The sequence below is a fragment of the Pristiophorus japonicus genome, chromosome 8 (assembly GCF_044704955.1).
Source record: "Pristiophorus japonicus isolate sPriJap1 chromosome 8, sPriJap1.hap1, whole genome shotgun sequence".
Lineage (NCBI taxonomy): Eukaryota > Metazoa > Chordata > Chondrichthyes > Pristiophoridae > Pristiophorus > Pristiophorus japonicus.
The window spans coordinates 174,749,555-174,762,735 of NC_091984.1; the positions used below are offsets into that span (position 1 = coordinate 174,749,555).

The 13,181-nt window shown below is 48.3% G+C and overlaps 15 non-coding genes across 15 annotated transcripts; 7 read left to right on the forward strand and 8 right to left on the reverse strand.

The window, feature by feature from the left end:
- Positions 1 to 313: 313 nt before the first annotated feature.
- trnal-aag (transfer RNA leucine (anticodon AAG)) lies at positions 314 to 396 on the reverse strand. Its single transcript has one exon. It is a non-coding gene; the product is annotated as a tRNA-Leu (tRNA).
- A 625-nt stretch (positions 397 to 1,021) lies between these two features.
- trnal-caa (transfer RNA leucine (anticodon CAA)) lies at positions 1,022 to 1,140 on the forward strand. Its single transcript has 2 exons — positions 1,022 to 1,059; positions 1,095 to 1,140. It is a non-coding gene; the product is annotated as a tRNA-Leu (tRNA).
- A 936-nt stretch (positions 1,141 to 2,076) lies between these two features.
- trnal-aag (transfer RNA leucine (anticodon AAG)) lies at positions 2,077 to 2,159 on the reverse strand. The gene has a single exon. It is a non-coding gene; the product is annotated as a tRNA-Leu (tRNA).
- Positions 2,160 to 2,784: 625 nt separating this feature from the next.
- Positions 2,785 to 2,903, forward strand: trnal-caa (transfer RNA leucine (anticodon CAA)). Its single transcript has 2 exons — positions 2,785 to 2,822; positions 2,858 to 2,903. It is a non-coding gene; the product is annotated as a tRNA-Leu (tRNA).
- Positions 2,904 to 3,839: 936 nt separating this feature from the next.
- On the reverse strand, positions 3,840 to 3,922 carry trnal-aag (transfer RNA leucine (anticodon AAG)). Its single transcript has one exon. It is a non-coding gene; the product is annotated as a tRNA-Leu (tRNA).
- Positions 3,923 to 4,547: 625 nt separating this feature from the next.
- On the forward strand, positions 4,548 to 4,666 carry trnal-caa (transfer RNA leucine (anticodon CAA)). Its single transcript has 2 exons — positions 4,548 to 4,585; positions 4,621 to 4,666. It is a non-coding gene; the product is annotated as a tRNA-Leu (tRNA).
- Positions 4,667 to 5,602: 936 nt separating this feature from the next.
- Positions 5,603 to 5,684, reverse strand: trnal-aag (transfer RNA leucine (anticodon AAG)). The gene has a single exon. It is a non-coding gene; the product is annotated as a tRNA-Leu (tRNA).
- Positions 5,685 to 6,309: 625 nt separating this feature from the next.
- Positions 6,310 to 6,428, forward strand: trnal-caa (transfer RNA leucine (anticodon CAA)). The gene is made up of 2 exons: positions 6,310 to 6,347; positions 6,383 to 6,428. It is a non-coding gene; the product is annotated as a tRNA-Leu (tRNA).
- A 937-nt stretch (positions 6,429 to 7,365) lies between these two features.
- trnal-aag (transfer RNA leucine (anticodon AAG)) lies at positions 7,366 to 7,448 on the reverse strand. Its single transcript has one exon. It is a non-coding gene; the product is annotated as a tRNA-Leu (tRNA).
- A 625-nt stretch (positions 7,449 to 8,073) lies between these two features.
- trnal-caa (transfer RNA leucine (anticodon CAA)) lies at positions 8,074 to 8,192 on the forward strand. Its single transcript has 2 exons — positions 8,074 to 8,111; positions 8,147 to 8,192. It is a non-coding gene; the product is annotated as a tRNA-Leu (tRNA).
- A 937-nt stretch (positions 8,193 to 9,129) lies between these two features.
- On the reverse strand, positions 9,130 to 9,212 carry trnal-aag (transfer RNA leucine (anticodon AAG)). The gene has a single exon. It is a non-coding gene; the product is annotated as a tRNA-Leu (tRNA).
- A 626-nt stretch (positions 9,213 to 9,838) lies between these two features.
- On the forward strand, positions 9,839 to 9,957 carry trnal-caa (transfer RNA leucine (anticodon CAA)). The gene is made up of 2 exons: positions 9,839 to 9,876; positions 9,912 to 9,957. It is a non-coding gene; the product is annotated as a tRNA-Leu (tRNA).
- A 937-nt stretch (positions 9,958 to 10,894) lies between these two features.
- Positions 10,895 to 10,977, reverse strand: trnal-aag (transfer RNA leucine (anticodon AAG)). The gene has a single exon. It is a non-coding gene; the product is annotated as a tRNA-Leu (tRNA).
- Positions 10,978 to 11,602: 625 nt separating this feature from the next.
- Positions 11,603 to 11,721, forward strand: trnal-caa (transfer RNA leucine (anticodon CAA)). Its single transcript has 2 exons — positions 11,603 to 11,640; positions 11,676 to 11,721. It is a non-coding gene; the product is annotated as a tRNA-Leu (tRNA).
- Positions 11,722 to 12,632: 911 nt separating this feature from the next.
- Positions 12,633 to 12,714, reverse strand: trnal-aag (transfer RNA leucine (anticodon AAG)). Its single transcript has one exon. It is a non-coding gene; the product is annotated as a tRNA-Leu (tRNA).
- Positions 12,715 to 13,181: the final 467 nt, after the last annotated feature.

Sequence of the window (13,181 nt, forward strand, 5' to 3'; positions counted from 1 at the left end):
TCAAAGACTGTTAATCCTTAACTGACCAAAGGTCGGCGAATTCCGGTCCCTTTCTAGGGGCGTGGGTTGCAATCCCACCTCTGACGTGACATTTTTCCCCACACAAATGCAGCCAGCGTCAAAAGGCCTGTTGAACTGGCCTTCAATTTACAAGTGGCAACATCAAACTCTTCAACGGTTTGCCAACAAACTGAAGGCACCGTTCTCAGCTCAACCTCTTTTCCACACCAAAATAGTCATATCACAACACAGCGGGAGCCGACTGCTTCATGGCTCGCGGTGAAGGGGCGCAAATATTACACGCCACAAATTCTGGCAGCGGTGGGATTCGAACCCACTGCCTCCGAAGAGACTGGAGCCTTAATCCAGCGCCTTAGACCGCTCGGCCACGCTACCACTGGCAGCAGTTTCCGTTCTGGAACTAGTGACCGGTGAGTGAAATGTGACTTTGCTTTGGGCAAGATAATAATCAAGGCCATTGAAGTGGCAGACGGTAAACTCTCGAGAAATGATTTTGCAGCATACAGGTCCACAGGGCAACACCAGTAATTAGGTGCACGTTGGAACGAAGCAGTTACAACCTTCATTCAATATTTATTCCGACATCAACGTCACTGACAAAACCAGATTATCTGGTCATGATCACATTGCCGTTTGTGGGATCTTGCTGTGTGCAAACTGGCTGCGGCGTTCCCCACATTGCAACAGTGCCTTCACTTTTACAATACTTCATTGGCTGTGAAGCGCCTTGGGACGTCGTTCGGTCATGAAAGGCGCTTTCGAAATACAATACAGAAAATGTTACCCGATAGCTGACAAAATGCGAGCTGTTGCGAGAAATACCTGTGTTTGAATGTTGGTTGCATTGCAGGGATGATGAACTTAATGACTGGCGCTGCCTGTTAAGTCCTGTCGTAAGAATGTGTGCGTTGTGTGTTTGCACAGGAGGAAGAATTGTGAGGCTGCTCAGTAAGTGTGCAGAATTTGCAGCACATTTTCCTGCAGCTGCTGCACGACCATTGTCAGGATGGCCGAGTGGTCTAAGGCGCCAGACTCAAGGACTGTTAATCCTTACCTTACCAAAGGTTGGTGTATTCTGGTCCCTTTCTAGGGGCGTGGGTTCGAATCCCACTTCTGACATTAACTTTTTATCCAGACAAATGCCAGCCAGCGTCAAAAAGCCTGCTCAACTGGCTTTAAATTTGCAAGTGGTCACCTCAAGCTCCTCAACGCTATTGGCGTTTGCCAATAAGCGAAAGGCACCGCACCGCCCACAGACCAACTTGTTTTGCTCTCTAAACTTATCACATTCTAACCCTGTTCTCGGGGATAGGGTTTAAAATCAGACTTCTCCTTTCAACCCATTCCCACACTAAAAAGCAGCAGACTCAAAGCATGACATTTTTATCCTCCCGCGTTGCTGAATTCCACGTTGCTTTCTCGTACTGTGGCTTTCAATCCCACTGCAGACAGTGGTGGTTCTCAGAAAAAGGGCACCACTGTCAAAGAATGAGATTTCTTCCACACAAAGGCTGCTCAAATCTGCTCCGTTCCTCAGGCAGGGAATTACTTGCAATGTTACTTCCGACATTAACACATTTTGCCAGTATAAAAGGCACCAGAGCCAAACAAGTCAGGTATTAGCATGTGAAAGTTGCCAGAGTCGATGCCTTGGTGGACCGAGGCCTTTCAATGCTCAGACTGATGCTTACGGCCAAGGGCACAATAGTGTCAGGAAGGCCGAGTGGAGTGAGGCGCCAGACTCAAAGACTGTTAATCCTTAACTGACCAAAGGTCGGCGAATTCCGGTCCCTTTCTAGGGGCGTGGGTTGCAATCCCACCTCTGACGTGACATTTTTCCCCACACAAATGCAGCCAGCGTCAAAAGGCCTGTTGAACTGGCCTTCAATTTACAAGTGGCAACATCAAACTCTTCAACGGTTTGCCAACAAACTGAAGGCACCGTTCTCAGCTCAACCTCTTTTCCACACCAAAATAGTCATATCACAACACAGCGGGAGCCGACTGCTTCATGGCTCGCGGTGAAGGGGCGCAAATATTACACGCCACAAATTCTGGCAGCGGTGGGATTCGAACCCACTGCCTCCGAAGAGACTGGAGCCTTAATCCAGCGCCTTAGACCGCTCGGCCACGCTACCACTGGCAGCAGTTTCCGTTCTGGAACTAGTGACCGGTGAGTGAAATGTGACTTTGCTTTGGGCAAGATAATAATCAAGGCCATTGAAGTGGCAGACGGTAAACTCTCGAGAAATGATTTTGCAGCATACAGGTCCACAGGGCAACACCAGTAATTAGGTGCACGTTGGAACGAAGCAGTTACAACCTTCATTCAATATTTATTCCGACATCAACGTCACTGACAAAACCAGATTATCTGGTCATGATCACATTGCCGTTTGTGGGATCTTGCTGTGTGCAAACTGGCTGCGGCGTTCCCCACATTGCAACAGTGCCTTCACTTTTACAATACTTCATTGGCTGTGAAGCGCCTTGGGACGTCGTTCGGTCATGAAAGGCGCTTTCGAAATACAATACAGAAAATGTTACCCGATAGCTGACAAAATGCGAGCTGTTGCGAGAAATACCTGTGTTTGAATGTTGGTTGCATTGCAGGGATGATGAACTTAATGACTGGCGCTGCCTGTTAAGTCCTGTCGTAAGAATGTGTGCGTTGTGTGTTTGCACAGGAGGAAGAATTGTGAGGCTGCTCAGTAAGTGTGCAGAATTTGCAGCACATTTTCCTGCAGCTGCTGCACGACCATTGTCAGGATGGCCGAGTGGTCTAAGGCGCCAGACTCAAGGACTGTTAATCCTTACCTTACCAAAGGTTGGTGTATTCTGGTCCCTTTCTAGGGGCGTGGGTTCGAATCCCACTTCTGACATTAACTTTTTATCCAGACAAATGCCAGCCAGCGTCAAAAAGCCTGCTCAACTGGCTTTAAATTTGCAAGTGGTCACCTCAAGCTCCTCAACGCTATTGGCGTTTGCCAATAAGCGAAAGGCACCGCACCGCCCACAGACCAACTTGTTTTGCTCTCTAAACTTATCACATTCTAACCCTGTTCTCGGGGATAGGGTTTAAAATCAGACTTCTCCTTTCAACCCATTCCCACACTAAAAAGCAGCAGACTCAAAGCATGACATTTTTATCCTCCCGCGTTGCTGAATTCCACGTTGCTTTCTCGTACTGTGGCTTTCAATCCCACTGCAGACAGTGGTGGTTCTCAGAAAAAGGGCACCACTGTCAAAGAATGAGATTTCTTCCACACAAAGGCTGCTCAAATCTGCTCCGTTCCTCAGGCAGGGAATTACTTGCAATGTTACTTCCGACATTAACACATTTTGCCAGTATAAAAGGCACCAGAGCCAAACAAGTCAGGTATTAGCATGTGAAAGTTGCCAGAGTCGATGCCTTGGTGGACCGAGGCCTTTCAATGCTCAGACTGATGCTTACGGCCAAGGGCACAATAGTGTCAGGAAGGCCGAGTGGAGTGAGGCGCCAGACTCAAAGACTGTTAATCCTTAACTGACCAAAGGTCGGCGAATTCCGGTCCCTTTCTAGGGGCGTGGGTTGCAATCCCACCTCTGACGTGACATTTTTCCCCACACAAATGCAGCCAGCGTCAAAAGGCCTGTTGAACTGGCCTTCAATTTACAAGTGGCAACATCAAACTCTTCAACGGTTTGCCAACAAACTGAAGGCACCGTTCTCAGCTCAACCTCTTTTCCACACCAAAATAGTCATATCACAACACAGCGGGAGCCGACTGCTTCATGGCTCGCGGTGAAGGGGCGCAAATATTACACGCCACAAATTCTGGCAGCGGTGGGATTCGAACCCACTGCCTCCGAAGAGACTGGAGCCTTAATCCAGCGCCTTAGACCGCTCGGCCACGCTACCACTGGCAGCAGTTTCCGTTCTGGAACTAGTGACCGGTGAGTGAAATGTGACTTTGCTTTGGGCAAGATAATAATCAAGGCCATTGAAGTGGCAGACGGTAAACTCTCGAGAAATGATTTTGCAGCATACAGGTCCACAGGGCAACACCAGTAATTAGGTGCACGTTGGAACGAAGCAGTTACAACCTTCATTCAATATTTATTCCGACATCAACGTCACTGACAAAACCAGATTATCTGGTCATGATCACATTGCCGTTTGTGGGATCTTGCTGTGTGCAAACTGGCTGCGGCGTTCCCCACATTGCAACAGTGCCTTCACTTTTACAATACTTCATTGGCTGTGAAGCGCCTTGGGACGTCGTTCGGTCATGAAAGGCGCTTTCGAAATACAATACAGAAAATGTTACCCGATAGCTGACAAAATGCGAGCTGTTGCGAGAAATACCTGTGTTTGAATGTTGGTTGCATTGCAGGGATGATGAACTTAATGACTGGCGCTGCCTGTTAAGTCCTGTCGTAAGAATGTGTGCGTTGTGTGTTTGCACAGGAGGAAGAATTGTGAGGCTGCTCAGTAAGTGTGCAGAATTTGCAGCACATTTTCCTGCAGCTGCTGCACGACCATTGTCAGGATGGCCGAGTGGTCTAAGGCGCCAGACTCAAGGACTGTTAATCCTTACCTTACCAAAGGTTGGTGTATTCTGGTCCCTTTCTAGGGGCGTGGGTTCGAATCCCACTTCTGACATTAACTTTTTATCCAGACAAATGCCAGCCAGCGTCAAAAAGCCTGCTCAACTGGCTTTAAATTTGCAAGTGGTCACCTCAAGCTCCTCAACGCTATTGGCGTTTGCCAATAAGCGAAAGGCACCGCACCGCCCACAGACCAACTTGTTTTGCTCTCTAAACTTATCACATTCTAACCCTGTTCTCGGGGATAGGGTTTAAAATCAGACTTCTCCTTTCAACCCATTCCCACACTAAAAAGCAGCAGACTCAAAGCATGACATTTTTATCCTCCCGCGTTGCTGAATTCCACGTTGCTTTCTCGTACTGTGGCTTTCAATCCCACTGCAGACAGTGGTGGTTCTCAGAAAAAGGGCACCACTGTCAAAGAATGAGATTTCTTCCACACAAAGGCTGCTCAAATCTGCTCCGTTCCTCAGGCAGGGAATTACTTGCAATGTTACTTCCGACATTAACACATTTTGCCAGTATAAAAGGCACCAGAGCCAAACAAGTCAGGTATTAGCATGTGAAAGTTGCCAGAGTCGATGCCTTGGTGGACCGAGGCCTTTCAATGCTCAGACTGATGCTTACGGCCAAGGGCACAATAGTGTCAGGAAGGCCGAGTGGAGTGAGGCGCCAGACTCAAAGACTGTTAATCCTTAACTGACCAAAGGTCGGCGAATTCCGGTCCCTTTCTAGGGGCGTGGGTTGCAATCCCACCTCTGACGTGACATTTTTCCCCACACAAATGCAGCCAGCGTCAAAAGGCCTGTTGAACTGGCCTTCAATTTACAAGTGGCAACATCAAACTCTTCAACGGTTTGCCAACAAACTGAAGGCACCGTTCTCCGCTCAACCTCTTTTCCACACCAAAATAGTCATATCACAACACAGCGGGAGCCGACTGCTTCATGGCTCGCGGTGAAGGGGCGCAAATATTACACGCCACAAATTCTGGCAGCGGTGGGATTCGAACCCACGCCTCCGAAGAGACTGGAGCCTTAATCCAGCGCCTTAGACCGCTCGGCCACGCTACCACTGGCAGCAGTTTCCGTTCTGGAACTAGTGACCGGTGAGTGAAATGTGACTTTGCTTTGGGCAAGATAATAATCAAGGCCATTGAAGTGGCAGACGGTAAACTCTCGAGAAATGATTTTGCAGCATACAGGTCCACAGGGCAACACCAGTAATTAGGTGCACGTTGGAACGAAGCAGTTACAACCTTCATTCAATATTTATTCCGACATCAACGTCACTGACAAAACCAGATTATCTGGTCATGATCACATTGCCGTTTGTGGGATCTTGCTGTGTGCAAACTGGCTGCGGCGTTCCCCACATTGCAACAGTGCCTTCACTTTTACAATACTTCATTGGCTGTAAAGCGCCTTGGGACGTCGTTCGGTCATGAAAGGCGCTTTCGAAATACAATACAGAAAATGTTACCCGATAGCTGACAAAATGCGAGCTGTTGCGAGAAATACCTGTGTTTGAATGTTGGTTGCATTGCAGGGATGATGAACTTAATGACTGGCGCTGCCTGTTAAGTCCTGTCGTAAGAATGTGTGCGTTGTGTGTTTGCACAGGAGGAAGAATTGTGAGGCTGCTCAGTAAGTGTGCAGAATTTGCAGCACATTTTCCTGCAGCTGCTGCACGACCATTGTCAGGATGGCCGAGTGGTCTAAGGCGCCAGACTCAAGGACTGTTAATCCTTACCTTACCAAAGGTTGGTGTATTCTGGTCCCTTTCTAGGGGCGTGGGTTCGAATCCCACTTCTGACATTAACTTTTTATCCAGACAAATGCCAGCCAGCGTCAAAAAGCCTGCTCAACTGGCTTTAAATTTGCAAGTGGTCACCTCAAGCTCCTCAACGCTATTGGCGTTTGCCAATAAGCGAAAGGCACCGCACCGCCCACAGACCAACTTGTTTTGCTCTCTAAACTTATCACATTCTAACCCTGTTCTCGGGGATAGGGTTTAAAATCAGACTTCTCCTTTCAACCCATTCCCACACTAAAAAGCAGCAGACTCAAAGCATGACATTTTTATCCTCCCGCGTTGCTGAATTCCACGTTGCTTTCTCGTACTGTGGCTTTCAATCCCACTGCAGACAGTGGTGGTTCTCAGAAAAAGGGCACCACTGTCAAAGAATGAGATTTCTTCCACACAAAGGCTGCTCAAATCTGCTCCGTTCCTCAGGCAGGGAATTACTTGCAATGTTTACTTCCGACATTAACACATTTTGCCAGTATAAAAGGCACCAGAGCCAAACAAGTCAGGTATTAGCATGTGAAAGTTGCCAGAGTCGATGCCTTGGTGGACCGAGGCCTTTCAATGCTCAGACTGATGCTTACGGCCAAGGGCACAATAGTGTCAGGAAGGCCGAGTGGAGTGAGGCGCCAGACTCAAAGACTGTTAATCCTTAACTGACCAAAGGTCGGCGAATTCCGGTCCCTTTCTAGGGGCGTGGGTTGCAATCCCACCTCTGACGTGACATTTTTCCCCACACAAATGCAGCCAGCGTCAAAAGGCCTGTTGAACTGGCCTTCAATTTACAAGTGGCAACATCAAACTCTTCAACGGTTTGCCAACAAACTGAAGGCACCGTTCTCAGCTCAACCTCTTTTCCACACCAAAATAGTCATATCACAACACAGCGGGAGCCGACTGCTTCATGGCTCGCGGTGAAGGGGCGCAAATATTACACGCCACAAATTCTGGCAGCGGTGGGATTCGAACCCACTGCCTCCGAAGAGACTGGAGCCTTAATCCAGCGCCTTAGACCGCTCGGCCACGCTACCACTGGCAGCAGTTTCCGTTCTGGAACTAGTGACCGGTGAGTGAAATGTGACTTTGCTTTGGGCAAGATAATAATCAAGGCCATTGAAGTGGCAGACGGTAAACTCTCGAGAAATGATTTTGCAGCATACAGGTCCACAGGGCAACACCAGTAATTAGGTGCACGTTGGAACGAAGCAGTTACAACCTTCATTCAATATTTATTCCGACATCAACGTCACTGACAAAACCAGATTATCTGGTCATGATCACATTGCCGTTTGTGGGATCTTGCTGTGTGCAAACTGGCTGCGGCGTTCCCCACATTGCAACAGTGCCTTCACTTTTACAATACTTCATTGGCTGTGAAGCGCCTTGGGACGTCGTTCGGTCATGAAAGGCGCTTTCGAAATACAATACAGAAAATGTTACCCGATAGCTGACAAAATGCGAGCTGTTGCGAGAAATACCTGTGTTTGAATGTTGGTTGCATTGCAGGGATGATGAACTTAATGACTGGCGCTGCCTGTTAAGTCCTGTCGTAAGAATGTGTGCGTTGTGTGTTTGCACAGGAGGAAGAATTGTGAGGCTGCTCAGTAAGTGTGCAGAATTTGCAGCACATTTTCCTGCAGCTGCTGCACGACCATTGTCAGGATGGCCGAGTGGTCTAAGGCGCCAGACTCAAGGACTGTTAATCCTTACCTTACCAAAGGTTGGTGTATTCTGGTCCCTTTCTAGGGGCGTGGGTTCGAATCCCACTTCTGACATTAACTTTTTATCCAGACAAATGCCAGCCAGCGTCAAAAAGCCTGCTCAACTGGCTTTAAATTTGCAAGTGGTCACCTCAAGCTCCTCAACGCTATTGGCGTTTGCCAATAAGCGAAAGGCACCGCACCGCCCACAGACCAACTTGTTTTGCTCTCTAAACTTATCACATTCTAACCCTGTTCTCGGGGATAGGGTTTAAAATCAGACTTCTCCTTTCAACCCATTCCCACACTAAAAAGCAGCAGACTCAAAGCATGACATTTTTATCCTCCCGCGTTGCTGAATTCCACGTTGCTTTCTCGTACTGTGGCTTTCAATCCCACTGCAGACAGTGGTGGTTCTCAGAAAAAGGGCACCACTGTCAAAGAATGAGATTTCTTCCACACAAAGGCTGCTCAAATCTGCTCCGTTCCTCAGGCAGGGAATTACTTGCAATGTTTACTTCCGACATTAACACATTTTGCCAGTATAAAAGGCACCAGAGCCAAACAAGTCAGGTATTAGCATGTGAAAGTTGCCAGAGTCGATGCCTTGGTGGACCGAGGCCTTTCAATGCTCAGACTGATGCTTACGACCAAGGGCACAATAGTGTCAGGAAGGCCGAGTGGAGTGAGGCGCCAGACTCAAAGACTGTTAATCCTTAACTGACCAAAGGTCGGCGAATTCCGGTCCCTTTCTAGGGGCGTGGGTTGCAATCCCACCTCTGACGTGACATTTTTCCCCACACAAATGCAGCCAGCGTCAAAAGGCCTGTTGAACTGGCCTTCAATTTACAAGTGGCAACATCAAACTCTTCAACGGTTTGCCAACAAACTGAAGGCACCGTTCTCAGCTCAACCTCTTTTCCACACCAAAATAGTCATATCACAACACAGCGGGAGCCGACTGCTTCATGGCTCGCGGTGAAGGGGCGCAAATATTACACGCCACAAATTCTGGCAGCGGTGGGATTCGAACCCACTGCCTCCGAAGAGACTGGAGCCTTAATCCAGCGCCTTAGACCGCTCGGCCACGCTACCACTGGCAGCAGTTTCCGTTCTGGAACTAGTGACCGGTGAGTGAAATGTGACTTTGCTTTGGGCAAGATAATAATCAAGGCCATTGAAGTGGCAGACGGTAAACTCTCGAGAAATGATTTTGCAGCATACAGGTCCACAGGGCAACACCAGTAATTAGGTGCACGTTGGAACGAAGCAGTTACAACCTTCATTCAATATTTATTCCGACATCAACGTCACTGACAAAACCAGATTATCTGGTCATGATCACATTGCCGTTTGTGGGATCTTGCTGTGTGCAAACTGGCTGCGGCGTTCCCCACATTGCAACAGTGCCTTCACTTTTACAATACTTCATTGGCTGTAAAGCGCCTTGGGACGTCGTTCGGTCATGAAAGGCGCTTTCGAAATACAATACAGAAAATGTTACCCGATAGCTGACAAAATGCGAGCTGTTGCGAGAAATACCTGTGTTTGAATGTTGGTTGCATTGCAGGGATGATGAACTTAATGACTGGCGCTGCCTGTTAAGTCCTGTCGTAAGAATGTGTGCGTTGTGTGTTTGCACAGGAGGAAGAATTGTGAGGCTGCTCAGTAAGTGTGCAGAATTTGCAGCACATTTTCCTGCGTGCTGCTGCACGACCATTGTCAGGATGGCCGAGTGGTCTAAGGCGCCAGACTCAAGGACTGTTAATCCTTACCTTACCAAAGGTTGGTGTATTCTGGTCCCTTTCTAGGGGCGTGGGTTCGAATCCCACTTCTGACATTAACTTTTTATCCAGACAAATGCCAGCCAGCGTCAAAAAGCCTGCTCAACTGGCTTTAAATTTGCAAGTGGTCACCTCAAGCTCCTCAACGCTATTGGCGTTTGCCAATAAGCGAAAGGCACCGCACCGCCCACAGACCAACTTGTTTTGCTCTCTAAACTTATCACATTCTAACCCTGTTCTCGGGGATAGGGTTTAAAATCAGACTTCTCCTTTCAACCCATTCCCACACTAAAAAGCAGCAGACTCAAAGCATGACATTTTTATCCTCCCGCGTTGCTGAATTCCACGTTGCTTTCTCGTACTGTGGCTTTCAATCCCACTGCAGACAGTGGTGGTTCTCAGAAAAAGGGCACCACTGTCAAAGAATGAGATTTCTTCCACACAAAGGCTGCTCAAATCTGCTCCGTTCCTCAGGCAGGGAATTACTTGCAATGTTTACTTCCGACATTAACACATTTTGCCAGTATAAAAGGCACCAGAGCCAAACAAGTCAGGTATTAGCATGTGAAAGTTGCCAGAGTCGATGCCTTGGTGGACCGAGGCCTTTCAATGCTCAGACTGATGCTTACGGCCAAGGGCACAATAGTGTCAGGAAGGCCGAGTGGAGTGAGGCGCCAGACTCAAAGACTGTTAATCCTTAACTGACCAAAGGTCGGCGAATTCCGGTCCCTTTCTAGGGGCGTGGGTTGCAATCCCACCTCTGACGTGACATTTTTCCCCACACAAATGCAGCCAGCGTCAAAAGGCCTGTTGAACTGGCCTTCAATTTACAAGTGGCAACATCAAACTCTTCAACGGTTTGCCAACAAACTGAAGGCACCGTTCTCAGCTCAACCTCTTTTCCACACCAAAATAGTCATATCACAACACAGCGGGAGCCGACTGCTTCATGGCTCGCGGTGAAGGGGCGCAAATATTACACGCCACAAATTCTGGCAGCGGTGGGATTCGAACCCACTGCCTCCGAAGAGACTGGAGCCTTAATCCAGCGCCTTAGACCGCTCGGCCACGCTACCACTGGCAGCAGTTTCCGTTCTGGAACTAGTGACCGGTGAGTGAAATGTGACTTTGCTTTGGGCAAGATAATAATCAAGGCCATTGAAGTGGCAGACGGTAAACTCTCGAGAAATGATTTTGCAGCATACAGGTCCACAGGGCAACACCAGTAATTAGGTGCACGTTGGAACGAAGCAGTTACAACCTTCATTCAATATTTATTCCGACATCAACGTCACTGACAAAACCAGATTATCTGGTCATGATCACATTGCCGTTTGTGGGATCTTGCTGTGTGCAAACTGGCTGCGGCGTTCCCCACATTGCAACAGTGCCTTCACTTTTACAATACTTCATTGGCTGTAAAGCGCCTTGGGACGTCGTTCGGTCATGAAAGGCGCTTTCGAAATACAATACAGAAAATGTTACCCGATAGCTGACAAAATGCGAGCTGTTGCGAGAAATACCTGTGTTTGAATGTTGGTTGCATTGCAGGGATGATGAACTTAATGACTGGCGCTGCCTGTTAAGTCCTGTCGTAAGAATGTGTGCGTTGTGTGTTTGCACAGGAGGAAGAATTGTGAGGCTGCTCAGTAAGTGTGCAGAATTTGCAGCACATTTTCCTGCAGCTGCTGCACGACCATTGTCAGGATGGCCGAGTGGTCTAAGGCGCCAGACTCAAGGACTGTTAATCCTTACCTTACCAAAGGTTGGTGTATTCTGGTCCCTTTCTAGGGGCGTGGGTTCGAATCCCACTTCTGACATTAACTTTTTATCCAGACAAATGCCAGCCAGCGTCAAAAAGCCTGCTCAACTGGCTTTAAATTTGCAAGTGGTCACCTCAAGCTCCTCAACGCTATTGGCGTTTGCCAATAAGCGAAAGGCACCGCACCGCCCACAGACCAACTTGTTTTGCTCTCTAAACTTATCACATTCTAACCCTGTTCTCGGGGATAGGGTTTAAAATCAGACTTCTCCTTTCAACCCATTCCCACACTAAAAAGCAGCAGACTCAAAGCATGACATTTTTATCCTCCCGCGTTGCTGAATTCCACGTTGCTTTCTCGTACTGTGGCTTTCAATCCCACTGCAGACAGTGGTGGTTCTCAGAAAAAGGGCACCACTGTCAAAGAATGAGATTTCTTCCACACAAAGGCTGCTCAAATCTGCTCCGTTCCTCAGGCAGGGAATTACTTGCAATGTTTACTTCCGACATTAACACATTTTGCCAGTATAAAAGGCACCAGAGCCAAACAAGTCAGGTATTAGCATGTGAAAGTTGCCAGAGTCGATGCCTTGGTGGACCGAGGCCTTTCAATGCTCAGACTGATGCTTACGGCCAAGGGCACAATAGTGTCAGGAAGGCCGAGTGGAGTGAGGCGCCAGACTCAAAGACTGTTAATCCTTAACTGACCAAAGGTCGGCGAATTCCGGTCCCTTTCTAGGGGCGTGGGTTGCAATCCCACCTCTGACGTGACATTTTTCCCCACACAAATGCAGCCAGCGTCAAAAGGCCTGTTGAACTGGCCTTCAATTTACAAGTGGCAACAAACTGAAGGCACCGTTCTCAGCTCAACCTCTTTTCCACACCAAAATAGTCATATCACAACACAGCGGGAGCCGACTGCTTCATGGCTCGCGGTGAAGGGGCGCAAATATTACACGCCACAAATTCTGGCAGCGGTGGGATTCGAACCCACGCCTCCGAAGAGACTGGAGCCTTAATCCAGCGCCTTAGACCGCTCGGCCACGCTACCACTGGCAGCAGTTTCCGTTCTGGAACTAGTGACCGGTGAGTGAAATGTGACTTTGCTTTGGGCAAGATAATAATCAAGGCCATTGAAGTGGCAGACGGTAAACTCTCGAGAAATGATTTTGCAGCATACAGGTCCACAGGGCAACACCAGTAATTAGGTGCACGTTGGAACGAAGCAGTTACAACCTTCATTCAATATTTATTCCGACATCAACGTCACTGACAAAACCAGATTATCTGGTCATGATCACATTGCCGTTTGTGGGATCTTGCTGTGTGCAAACTGGCTGCGGCGTTCCCCACATTGCAACAGTGCCTTCACTTTTACAATACTTCATTGGCTGTGAAGCGCCTTGGGACGTCGTTCGGTCATGAAAGGCGCTTTCGAAATACAATACAGAAAATGTTATCCGATAGCTGACAAAATGCGAGCTGTTGCGAGAAATACCTGTGTTTGAATGTTGGTTG